This window comes from Cheilinus undulatus, linkage group 15 (assembly GCF_018320785.1).
Source record: "Cheilinus undulatus linkage group 15, ASM1832078v1, whole genome shotgun sequence".
NCBI lineage: Eukaryota > Metazoa > Chordata > Actinopteri > Labriformes > Labridae > Cheilinus > Cheilinus undulatus.
Window position 1 is genome coordinate 8,385,570 of NC_054879.1, and position 14,450 is coordinate 8,400,019.

At 37.3% G+C, this 14,450-nt stretch overlaps 1 protein-coding gene across 1 annotated transcript in view; it reads right to left on the reverse strand.

The window, feature by feature from the left end:
- hdac4 (histone deacetylase 4) overlaps window positions 1-14,450 on the reverse strand; it is a 244,157-nt gene that overhangs the window by 174,686 nt on the left and 55,021 nt on the right. The gene's annotated exons all lie outside the window — the stretch shown is intronic.

Here is a 14,450-nt window from a genome sequence, read left to right on the forward strand (position 1 = left end):
GTTTTGTTCAAAGGACAAATCTGGTGGGACAGAATTCTGCCAAAGTGCCTTCATAAAGTCCAGAACAAAACCAAGAATAATTGAATGAATTTTGCTGTTTTCACACTGACAACAAAAAAAAAATTCTTAAATTGTAAATCGAGTTTGGTGTGGAAAAATTGGAGATTCAATTTTTTAACCATATCACCCAGCCCTAGATTTATTTACTCAAAACTGACCAGTGATATGCTACCTGTAGTCAAATAATATGCACATGTGTTTTTTAAAATTTATTCCCACTTGCAACAAAATAAAAATATCACAGAATCAAACTATTTGTCTTCTGAACTTGTCATGATTATTTATTCTGTAATAAGACAATCCATCCTTTTTTCACTCATAGTGGTATCTCTGATACCTCATGATCTTAAAAAAAGGAATCAAAATCAAAAACCATTATCAGACAGGATCTAGTAATGTGAAGTAATGTTACATGTGCAGAACAGAAGGAGACACGCTGTGGATATTTATTTTCACGTTTTGCAACAATGCTGAGTTTCATCCTGCCGCAAGATTACTCTGCATGAATTGTATTACAAACATATTCATTACTGACTACTTTAGAGCTCATAATAACTAACAAGTACAGCGAATTTCTTTTATATATACCATAAAATGGTTAATACAGGTTTAAACAACTTTCAATGGTTTTATGATTATCTAAAAGAAACCTCAGATTATCTAAAAGAAACCTCAGATCATTTCTGAGGTTGCACTGAAGACCAGTGCAGTGCCAACTCTGTGACACCTGAGTATATTCACTTGAATTATTTCATACAGAGGTGTCATTTACAGCTTTGGTTCTCAAAAAGAGGGTCAGGACTCAAAGGTGGGTCGCAAAGCCATTTTCAGTGGGTTGCAGATGTGAGCCTGGAAAAATAAAATATGTGGCAAAAACCTCTATGCCACCTCTGTTCCATTGCAAACTACCATATTTAAACTCATTAAAACTATTTGGCGATAATTGAACAAATTAAGAAATGAGGGCACCTGTTCAGCTCAGCGGGTAAAGCAGTCAGCTACAGTGCTTAACAAATTTATTAGACCACCTGTCATATTTGTCTCAGAGACCATCCAGCATCATGAAGTGCTTTAATGTGGACTCTTTCATTTTCAGTGAGCTCTCCACATTTTTTTCAATTTTCTACAGGAATGAGGGATTTCAAACTGAATTCACCTTTTTATACCCAAATTTGAGCCGGCTCATTGGGCTTCTCTGAGAAGTCAGAAATGAATCAAGCATAACATTCAACCACTAAAACTCATTTTTCTCTTCAGGAATGCAAGTAAATTACTATAATTTGACATATTAATAAAGAAATATTAATGTTCTTTACTATTTTTTTTTCCAGTTTTTTTGTAAATCAGTAAATTTGAAAATTCATGGATAACAATAATAATTACATTTTAGCATTAAAAATATCATTTGGGTGAAAGAGCTTCTACATATTGGTGTATTAACCATTGCAGAAACATAAAAAATGATTTTGGTAATTACCAATGCTGTTAATTTAGGGCAGCTGTGGCATAGACCTTACTTTGGGTGGTGGCTAAATAAATTTGTTAAGCACTGTACATACAAAGGCTGTAGTCTGCTGGTTGCTGCATTGGTTCCCAGTCGCGGCTTCCCCCCACTTTCTCTCCCCATGTTTCTTGTCTCTCTTCCGCTGTCCTATCATAATAAAGGCCAAAAAGCCCAAATATTAACCTTAAATAAAAATTAGGATATTTGGGACGGGATGCAGGTGGCCTAGTGGTTTAAGGTACGCTCCATGTATGCGGCTGGCCCGGGATTAAATCCGGCCTGTGGCACTTTCCCGCATGTTTCTCCCCAGCTCTCTCGACCCCGTTTCTGATTTTATCCACTGTCCTCCTCCTCCTTATTTACAGGACTGCTGGCATAACATTTTTATACCATCCTCACACATGAGCAGTGGTGCTTCTGCCGGAAATAGATACATTCTGGTAATTAAAGCAATAATGTGGTGAGTTTTCAACACCCAGGGACACAGTATTACCATATTATCACCCTACTCTATAGTCCACCTTAAATTTATTCATGCATGCACTGAGGAGACTGAATAAAAGTGCATAAGATGTCTTAAGAATTGCATTAAACTTTTAGCAAGTTGATACTGATACCAAAACAAGCTATAAGACATGACGTTTTAGGAAAAAACAGATAAATCTCTGTAAAATTAGACATTAAGCATCCCTGTATCACTGAAATGAAATGACCCTTGTGTCATAAACAGGCGTTCAACTCAGAGATCGACAGTCAAATAAGGCTATTTCACATAAATATTGCTAAGAATGATTAATATTGAATATTCTTCCATGTGAAGATTTTTCCTTCTGCACGCTGAAGTTATCTATAAAAGCCTGATATGTGTCAGTACGTCAACCCTGGGCCTTACATTAAGTTGATGACAGTGCAGACTGAGTTCAGGCTGCTTTCCATCAGTAAGCTGCAACATTATACTAAGAACATTATATACGCAGCCACCATCTGCTTTCTACTGTGATCTGCATAGATATGAAACTGAGACAATACAAAATACATAACAGCATGATAAAAGAGTGGCTGCTGTGAGTTTTTGTGTGTGTTTGTGTGTGTGGTGTAGGCCGGCACTCACAAGCATGTCACATATAGCAGACCAGGGGATTATCTGTAATAATACTGATTCACTCAGGTTTTAGTGAGACTTTACTGTGGGATTACCAACAATCTGATGCTGAGTAGATTGCACTGTCATTGTCATTATTATTATTGGTATTAATATTTTTCATGGTGGGCCCCCTGATTTATACTGGGGTTTCTTTTCCATGTTTACTGGTCTAACATGCATTAGTCGTCACAATGCTCTCCTGGATAAAACACTGAGATATTATTGCATAGCTGTGATTGATAACCAAAACAATCATTGTTGTCATTTCTAATTAAAAATGACATCATACATGTATAAATATTAATTTTGATAAATACACACATTTAATTGGTTTTGAACTTTACCAAAGACAAGTTCATTCATTTTCCTGATAACCAGAACATTGTTGCATCCACCCTCCCTCTCTTCCAAAACGTCTATGGGAACACGCCAAGTGTGGGGATACTTGCTTTGGGCTTAGTTTATTTGTTTTTCCCCCTCTCTACGTGCCTGCTGCAGGTTTGCATGAGCTCCTTCGCTGAGCCTTGTGTGTGGATTCGTAGTTCCCATGCCATCTGATGTCAACAAGCTCCTTCAGTAACACTAATCCACTCCAAAAACTCCCTTATATCAGTCAGCAGCAGCGATCTGAAGCCGAGCCAAGTCTCACACAAGTGTTGTTTAAAACTCAAGAAATCACCTCATAAATGATAGATGCTATTAACAGAGTACTGACGGTCTCCACAGCTCATTATTTTAAGAGATAGAAATTTTACTAAATTCACTAAAATATTAGATAAATTATTATATCAATACACTTTAGAAAATAAAGATATTCCACTCCCTGCATAAACATAGGCAAGTTATACATTTTTAGAGAATTTATACCTCAAAACAGTACCAATTCCAACTTTATAAACTTTTGAGATTTTATCATTCAGAATGTGATATTAGAGAGTTTTGTACTAAACCATACAGATGCTAGTACAACAGAAACATTTATTGATATTTATAACTAATTTTTAAAAAATATACAGCAGATATTTTTAAAAAAGCAACCTTAAGGTGTAACTAAAACTACTTTTCTGGGTATCACATGCACAGGTTTGATTCTCTCCGGAGCCTGAGCCCAGCCCACTTGGCCTGTGCTCCAGAACCAGGCTGTGCCAAGACCCTCACCCCTCCTCTCTGGTTCAGGCTAGGTCAGACTCAAAGGGAAGTTTTGTTAGAGATATCAGCACAGCTATATCTTACTCTAGATTTCTAGGTCACTGTCCTGTGATTAGGGATGCCCGATAGTACTGGTATGATATTAGCATATTAGCTTTAATTATCAGCCATAGATATTGGTGGTATTTATCGTACATCAGTCTTAAATATTGGAAAAAAGGTACATATGTATCTTCAGGTGGGTGCTTAGGGCACTGGTTCCCAAAGTCGGGGTTGCAAGAAACTGAGGGGGTTTTTTGTTCCAAAAACAATTTAAGTAAGGGTTAAAGCTCAGTGAGATGTCCAATTATCAGGGATTAATGGACGACGCGGAGGCGTGAACCATCCGACCTCTGAACTGTTACACCCCTAGTCACCACTGTCTTCACTCTAGCAGTACAATACAGGCAGCCAGGGCAGAGATGACACTTTGGCTGAATATTTTAAAGCGTTAACCAGGTACACCAGATAAACCATTTCACATATACATTCCACGGGGTATATCTCATGCCCATGTGGGAAAGAGCTCACTGAAAATGTTTGTTAAGGTCAATACATTTGAAAAATGAACAATCTGTCTGTTTCTTCATTACAGGCTAATTTGAGAAAGATTAGAACATAGCTAATGATGTATAAGGCATGATAATCTGAGAAAGGAGCCACTATGGTAGCTATGGCCATAGCTACTATGGTAGCTATTCCATGGGCAAGTTGGTGAAACAAACTCATACCAAAGCTGTAGGGGGGGGGAGTAAAAAACTTCCTTTCCACCAATTAAAGCTTTCCGTGAAATTCTTAGATCTTCTTTTAATAAAGAAATGTAGCCCAGTTTGGGTAAAACTGCCGCTTGAGCTACATTGGAGCTAGTTGCTCCACCAGCAGCTGTTGTAAACTCATTGCAAACTCAAGCCAAAGCCATTGGCGCAGAAGAGCAAAAACATCTTTGCCTCCATCAAAAGCTTTCAGTCTGGTTCTTTGCTTTTCTTGTAATAAAAAATGTGGTCCAGTTCTGCTAAAGTGCAGCTATACTACAGCTACATCTGAGCTATCACTACACTGGCTGCAGCCATTGCTACCGCCTCGATCTTCTCAGATGATCAGTCAGGTCTGTTCTCTGACCAGGAACAATCGTTTCAGACTGGAGCTTTGCAAGATGGACCTGCCTGATGACAGACGTGGAATCTGGACGATCCATCGGCTTTGCAGGGTTAGGCAAAGGAGGCAATATGTTTTCGTTCAGGTTGTCTGCAATCTAGAGACAAGGTCTGATCCTTCTGCTGATGAACCTCACACACACTTTGTTGCAGCATCTCCTGCAATGAAAGTCACTGGAGCACAGGTGTACTGGCAACACATCTCACGCCTCCATGGCCTGCATTACACATGTAGCAACTTAATTTAAGTAACAAGGATGGCATTAATGGACACCAAATTTAAAGGTTAAGCAATAGTTAGTAAAAAGAAAGTTAAGACAGATAATTAAACACAGCTCTGTATCTGATTTATTATTACTATTTACAGCCAATCAGACTATCATTTATCCCCTACTGTCTCATCTAGTGCATACTTTGTCTGTTCTGATAACTTGTCTAAAAAAACCTTCAAGGTCAATCTCTTCACTCATCTCCACTAGTAAGCAGGCCATTAAGCAGCTCATCTTTCCTTAAACTGCAGGGGTATTTGGAAAGGCAGCGATGGGGAGGGCCGGGCTGAGATGACAAAACTCTCAACATGGGCCTCTGACAAGGCAGAGCACTGCCATTACTTTCATGTGAGAGGATGGGTTAATTATAAGATTTGGTTTCTAATATGGAGCCTGTCAGAGGAAGTGCAGAGCTTATAACCGGTAATTAGACATAAATCGTTTGACTGAAGCAAATGTAGGGATATGGGGAAGGGGGTGGGGCTGAGTGAGATCAGGCTTTGTCTGTGGTAGAGGGGAGAATATATCATCCTCTGGATAAACAAACTGTGAGCTGTGGAAGTTTCATATTCATTCAAGGGATAGGAAGTGTGTAAGTACATTTTTATTATGAGGTATTTCAAATACTTATTTAAAACACACCACCAGATTATTCTGGCCTGTATAATAATTCAAAGTGTCTGTTTAAAAGAAAGGTATGAAACCTTCACACAGCAGCTGCATCATTAATGTCTTTTAAATGCATTATGGCACAAAAACAACATGTATCATTATGAAAATGCACTCTTGTAATCTGACTTTTCTTCTTAGCATACAATTTTGAAAGGACCTGGAGTTTTTAGTTACACAACTTTTCTGTGATCAGAGACCTGGGATCAGTAGGAATAATTGGTCCACAACTTAGGTCGGAACTGGGAATTCTGAACAGCTACTGGTTGGACGGTTGTAAAATTCAATAGAGATATGTGTTAAGAAAAAATGACTTTGGTGATCATCTAGCTTGTAAGCAAAATCACATTTAGAGAAGCTAGAGGAATAAAGATATTAGGGCTGTGTATTGGCTGTTCTTTAGATATAGAAATACAAGCTAGTTAACAATACTGATTACAAAATCAGGCCTGCATCATTTAACATTATAACCACCTTTTTGCAATCTGAAAATGAGGATTTTCCTCATTTGCTGTGATGAATTGAAATGCCTGGAGGATTTTTTTGAATGAAAAGGGAAACAAAGAAGTCAATATTAGTAATAATCCAATCTTTTATATTTCACGTTACATCAGTTTGTATATTATTAATGTCAAGATGTTTGTGGATCCTCATGTCCAGCTTTCTTGGACTGCTGTGTTGTTGTCATTGGGAGGGCATGACCTAACAGGCTACAGTGTTTTTATTGTTTTCACTCTTAATGTCACTAAGACAGCACAGCTCCTTACAAATTAAACAAAACAGTGAACGTTTAATTACGGTTCAACTGGCTTGTTAGCACAGCCGTTAGCTGTAATGCTATCGCTTTGACATCTCTGTGTTCGCAGATTCGTCACATTGTCTGAGTGTTTCACTCTGGTATGACATATCTTGCAAACGACTCGACTCCAGTCTAAGTCTCCAAAGTACTGTTTTTAATGCAAATACGTCCACACATCCACCTTGAATGCAGGAGCAGCTGCTCTGCTGGATGGGCACAAGCGAACAGCTCGCTCAGACCAAAAGGCTCATGTGATCTTTTTTCTAACCAGAGGACTGGGGCTGGGCAATTAATTGCAAATTAGATTAAATCATAATATGACCTGCAATACTTAAATTGTAGACAGTGCAATCCAAAATGTGTCAAAATATCAGTTTGATACAGTTTTTTGTAACAAAAATTTTCTGTTCCACACATTATGCAAACATTCAAGTGTCTTTTTTTATTATGGTCTACTAAAAATCATACTTTTCTTGTTCATGTGTATGTTTTCTTGATCAAATTGAGAAGAAATTAAAAATGTTCTTCCCCTTTAATATGGCAGTTTCTTATCATATTTGCTATAAGAGACAAAATTGCAGTTAGATATTTCTTTCAAAATCATTCACCCCAGTTTAATGTATTTAATATTGTGCTGGTTGTAATACAGAATGATTGTTTGTATTTGTTGAACAATACATAAGATGAAGAACATAAAAATAAAAAATAAAAATGATCACATATTAAATCGCAATCACAATATCGGGACAAAAAAATGCAATTAGATTATTTTTGCAAAATGTCCAGCCCTACAGAGGGCTACTGCACCAACAAAGTAAATTATAAATTAATAAAATATCAATACAGCATTTTAAATGTCGATACATTATCAGGCCACAAAAAAACACAATATATTAGCGTATCAATATTTCTAACGCCTCTAAAAGACATTGATTTTTTATATCACAAGTATTACCTTAAATATCATGTTAATCATCATCAGCACTGTTATAATTTGTTCAAACTAAAATATACAGATGCTGTACAAATTAATTTCATCAAGTTTGATAGAAAAAACAGAACAGATCATAATAACAGCACAGAGTTTTATACACTTTTTGTTTGTTAAAACATTAACGTGTAAACCTTGGAGTAATCCTTATAACTAATGGAACTTAAAGTTTAAAAGCGCGTTCACAGATGATCTGAGCAGATGAGGAGCAGCTAAAGCTTGTGAGATCAAAAATACTTTTAACTGAAACTGTAATGTAATATCAACCGGATAAACCTTGTGGGATGAGCAGCCGAGTAAGGGAGAACAGGGTTGGTTGTCACGCTCACTAAATCTCACCAGCAGAGGGAGCACACTCCCAGAATTTGATATGGAAATTTCCAGAATTGGGATCAGAGCTCACTTACATAGTCTTCTCTAGAGTAGGACAGCTAAACTTGAAGTGAGAGGACTTTTTGTGTTTTTCATGTCAAATTGTGAATATTCAGCTCCTCAGTATTTTTGTTCTAGGCTTTTACACAATGACTTTATAACAAAACAATTGTTACTCATAAAAAGTGTTAAGAGAAAGCTATAGTTTGGAGTGTTGTTGGCTAGTTAACTAGTTGTTAGATGGTTAATATCCTTGATGTTTGCAAGAAATTCCAATTGGGGTTGGTTGTCACATTCTCTGGGGTTGGTTGTCACAGCCATTAAGGGAGGTATGGGAGAAGTGTTGTAACCAGTGAGCACACAAGCTCTGCTTAGTTAGAGTGCATAGACCCTACATTTGCCATCATTGTAACCGATAGTGAACATGTGTAGCCGAGCTGAGGAGGTTTTAATTGTTAGGCCTATTTGTTTTGTTCATTATGTTGCTTTAGGCCTTTCGGCTGGCCTAAAGAGGTTCCTGTTCATGTTACTTGCTCATTTTCTGTTAAGATGAATTAGGTTATGTTATTTGTCAACTTGTCAATGAAGTTTCAGATGTAGTTCTGCCTTCTTTATTTTAAGATACTAATTAAAATAACACTGTGACAAACAACCCCATAGTGTGACAACCATCCCTGTGATGGGGTTGGTTGTCAAAATGAGTCACAGTGTATTTCATTGTTAATCACCTCTTTGTTTCAATAAGTTTGAAAATGAGAGAATACACGTTTTAAGCCAACACCTTAAGCTTCAATTTCATGTAGGAATGACTACTGATGTTTTATTGATGAGCAAGTCACACTAGAGTAAAAAAGTGTGACAACCAACTCTGCTTTCCCCTAACGATGTGCCATTTATGAACGTGCCTTTGGTACAAAATGGCTCTTTTTTGTTAGCTGCGGTAGCTAGCTCCTGTTTGAGTGCCAGTTTCCTTTCCTCCATCTTTTGTTGTCCTTTGTCTAACAGTAGGTCTGGGCCAAACATATTTTTAGAGCAGAAAATCCAAAATAATCTAAAATAATTACTTTTATCATAAAAATAAGAGCACTGAAATATTTAAAGGACACAAAATACCTATCCCTTAAATCCACAAAGTGCTAAATTCAGCCATATTTGGTACAGATTTATATTAAATACATTAATTACAGTAACTCTGGTCATTCTTTAACTTTTCATTTAATGCTTTTATCAGATTAAAGCCTAAACTCCTCAGGTATTTTCTTCTGTCATCAATTAAGCGTCCTTGGGTTTCTTGAAAGGTGCTATATAAATTCAAGATATTATTATTATTATTATTATTACTTTAAGATAGTCACATCATTTTCAGCTGTCTGTATGATGATTTTTTAGGGTGATTTGTAAAAGAAATTGAAGAACATTACAAATTACAGTAGCTATGAAGCTGGCAGACCAATAAGATGGCTCTCAGTCTGGGTTATTTTGACTCATACTTACATTCTTAGTGAGGTACACTCAGGCTACAGGCTTCGGCTTTGGTCTATGTGAATATTTGGGGATTGCTACAGTGTAGATTTGACACAAAAGTATAAATCAGGCCTTAGTCTGCCAGTCGATCTGTAGTTGGATGCTACAAATGAATTTCAGAGTTGCCTACTGTGCTTGCCTACTTTAGTCTACAGTAAGTCTGGTGTTACCATCTTGTGCCTTGTTCCATCAAGAGGTAATTCTTAACAATTACACAGCCCACTCAGAGGGTGAAAAAATTTAGCTCTTATTCTTCAAAGAAATCCATTGAAGTGGTCGTGTCCAGTGTTTCATCAAATGTTCACAGACCGGCCTTATGAAACATGGGTGAGAACGCTGCTGAAAGCTTCATGGAGCAGCCGAGCGAGCTGCAGATTTTAAGTGGCTGAGATGACGGTGAGATGACACACAGGCAATAAAATGTCAGGATGTGAGTCATGCTAATGAAGCAGCAAGTGAAAAAAGGTAGAATAAACCCCTCTGGAACACTCTCACACTAACTAATATACTAACAGTATGACTAAACACGTTACAATTACGCCCTTTGACTGCTGGTTTTTAGAGCGCCATTACATGAAGTGTCAGTCATGACAGCTTCACTAACCACATAAAAGGGAGAAATGAAAGAGCCTGTGACTGCTCTGGACAACTATACACAGAGTATATCAGCATACACCAACACATACACACAAACACACTCCCACAGTTATTCTCCCCCTTTGATTGGCTCAGCCTTTACACCAATTTTCTCCCTCTAATTACAATTAAAATAGTCACGCTCGTGTTCATGCAGCCGGAGCAGAGCTGAGAATGGCTCACTTGTTTATTGTCGTCATGCTGACAAAGGGCCTTCAATAACGAGGGCCTATGTTCAGCCTGACCTTCTCTCTGGGAAGAATATTAGCAGATTGGTTCCACATGGCGTCTTGGAGCTAAGAGGTTGTTGGTTCAAACCCCAAAACAAAAAATACCTTTCACCTCTAATGAACAGGGATAATTAAAATGTGTGCATGGATGGATCAGACTGGTTTGAGGATGCATAAAGACCTGAAAAAGTCATGAAAAACCAAGCCAGAACTAAAATTTGTTTTGAGAAACCACTAGGCATGTACCACCATGATAATACAAAAAGCAGCATCCTGTTTCTGCCTCTATCAACTGTTCTCTTCTATATAATAAGGCATAAAAAAAACAAAATATATCCTCTCAGTGATTGGACATGCTCAAATGGCTAGTTAATGGCTGACAAGGCAAAGAGACAATCATTTTAAGGATTTGGGGAGGGCCAATCAGATTTCAGGGGGCCCTGGTTGGCTCCAGCTATCACTGCCCCCGGAATAACATTGGTATTTCTATTTGCTGCTGTAATCCATCATGGCGTTATAAATCAAGATACTGTCATTATTTTGGTTGGCAATATGTTTACTATTTACAGTGTTAGTCATAAAAACAATTAAATTTGACTTGTCAAAGTGTTTGTCTACAGAATGAGCATGGCAGCACCACAGTGTCCTGAAACGAAGCAGCTCAATACAGTTAAGCACAAGCTTTACATTCTGATACGGGCCATATTTTATTTCATTTATAGAATTTTCTGAGGGCCAATCAAAAATGGACCATGGGCTGCATTTGGTCCCTGAGCCACAGTTTGGGCATCCCTGCAATAGAAGGACATGCAAACATGCATTGTTTTACTCCATTTTCCCATAGCAGAATAAAAATTATGGTAACGTATTGAGGAATTGTTTCATTAAATTTCAACTTCATCATCAACCTTTATTTAAATCTGGAGGATCATTGAGGTTTCCCTTACTTACAATAAAAAATAATTAAATCAAAAACACTACTAGTAATAATACATGTAAATAATAATAATAATAATAATAATGACTAATTGAGTTGAAATTATGAGGAAAAAGTTTAAAATTTACCAAGTAAAGTTTTTTGTCATGGACTTTTTGCCACATTTTTCCAGGCACATGTTCACAACCTACTTGGAACAGCTATGTGACCAACCCACTTTTGGGTCCCGGCCCACCGGTTGAGAACCACTGCTTAAACCAACTGGCAATGATGACACCAATGTTTTCACGTTACTTTGTTGTAACTGTGCATGTCTTACTCTGTTATCTTACTCTGTTATCTTAATTGTTGATAGCTGTTGCCTCCAAGGACTTAAAATACTTCCAGCTTCCTTTTGTTGTCGGCAGATGATAGGATAAAAAGTAAAATTTCAATTGGAAGGAAATAAAACTTCCCGCTGATATTTCCAGCCCATACATTGTTCATTGTTTGACAACATCTTCATACAGACAGTGCTGCTGCTGCTGCTAGAAACAGACACACATGTATTAGAAACATTCACTCATTAAACAGCACAGTCTTTTAATAATTCTATTTAAGCAATAGCGTGGCTCTTTTTAAACACCCTGCTGCAGTGTTACAGTATTACCAGTCAGTCCTAACGCTGAACTAAGGATGTTCCAAGGCATCTATTTCCCATTCGGCTAAATGCCTATTCAAATTGCCTTCAACCAACTGAAGCTGAGAGAAGTGGCTATGATGTGAGCCTGATATACTCTAGTGCGTGGCTAACATTAGCAGCTAGCTCCGCTAGCCTTTGCTCCTCTTTGCACATCAATATGCTTTGGTATGTGTCCTCCTTTTACTTTGGTTGAGCAGTTATACAAGAGCTCAACCCTTGACAGCCTGTATACCATTTATTACCACTTATTACCATTTATTACTTAAAAATCAGTCATGCCATGCTGTTCCTACAACAGGCTAATGCTAAGCTTCTCATATACTGGGATGTCAGGCTTATATGTTTATAAAAATAATTATAAGTAATTAGTTTAAACGACTCATAAATCTTGCGCCGGCTAATTTGATAAACAATTATTTCTGTTTAACCATTTAACTGCATCCCTAGTTTAACACACAGCAGGGTTCATCTTTTTACATGTTGGTTTACTCTGTTAAAAATACATTTTGCATGTAACATGTATGTTACAGACATTATCATTTCCCCCAAAAAAGACAAGAGTAACAGGTCAATCCTAGCCCAAGAGACTTTGTGTTCTTTACACAAGAAAGAAAGAGTGTATAAATCAATGATGTTACTCAATTAAAAAAATTAATCAAGTTAATCACATCATACTTAATCACAGCATTTTTTAAATAGCTTGAGTATATTTTCATGTTTTTAAATTTTTTAAAGGTTGTTATTGTCAGGTGCCTTATTTTTATTTTTTCAATTCTATGTACAGCACATTGAGAGTGCTGATCTGAGTCCTTACTGACACCACTATCAATACTTTCTATAATTTGGTGGAAAGACAAAAAGAGGGCAAATATTTAATCTACCAGTGGTCTCAGCTATGATTCAGTCTGTCACATCTATTGAATATCCCTCAAATGTAAACATATGGTCACACTGTATTTATTGAAGTTTCTCATCAAAAACTGAATTTTCCTATTTTTATGTGACATTTGAACACATCATATCATATAATACAGTCGTATAATTTACTGAGGTTACCTGAACGCATTATATTTTTCTGTCTTCAGCTCGTAAAGTTTGCTACTTAACTTCGATTTTGCCAATTCCACCGCGGATTTTTACTCTGGATTAATACTGTACTTAAGACTCGTTGTGCTTTGGTGTAAAGACAGTTCATCACTGCAGCATGTGCCCACAATTTTGGTTTTATCTTAACTAACATTCCCCTGCTTTTTAAAAAGAAAATTGCCGTTAAGCAGACCTGGGTCTCTCTCCTCACCCATCAATGCTGGCATGTAAACATCCACACTGGAGGACTACGGGAGCAAGTTGTGGTCAAACTTAGTCATATGATTGATTTTTTTTTTTACGTGTTAAGGTTTCAATATTAATCACAAGGATTAACGCATTAATGTTAACTGTCCTAGTATAAGTTGGTATGAGCTAAAATAATTTAGAAATATTGGCATACTAGATATTACATAATTCCAATATCATAGATCCTCTAGTCAATCCCCTGAAATGTAGAGAGGAACGTCTTATATATCACTGCAGATTTTTCCCACAGACTGAGTAAGACTCCCAGATTGATGGCATTTGCTTTCATATGGGCGCATGTACACAAATCAGAGTCAGTCCAACAGAAGATTCCATTGAATATTCTCTTCCCTGTCTCACAGACGACTTCGCGTTGCCACAACAGGACAAGTTCCTGCTCATCAGCAGTTTTTCTCTCACTCACTTGGACATTAGGAACAAGTGCAACAATTGGCCACATACCCTGTAAGTCAGAATGATCCTGCAGATACATATATTCAACCAGTGTAGACCACCTACATGCTGCAAAACTATGAAACATCCATCTCTATTATTTTCTGAGGGGTCTGTGAGGATTGCCCAATAACTTCCCTCTTTTCTTTGAGAACAATCATTTTTTTGTAAAACAAGTAAGCAGTTATAAAACGACACACACTCTGTAAAAGCAACAATCTCTTACTGTAAGTTTAACTAAATTCTGCATTGCCTGGAGCTTTACGAATCTTTGATCTTACTGAGAGCATCAGTGTAATTCTCGGATTCTGTGACTGTCACATGCTCGTGTGGGACGTGTGATGTGTGGGAATGAAAAGGTGCTGACGGCTTTGATGACAACAACCCCACTTTAAACATCAGCAGTCGATTTACTGTAAAGTTTACAGCTTGTGATCAGCTTTTATACGAGATAATGACCTCCTCAGGGAAATACTCTGTTTACTCGCTTTCACCCTGCTGAC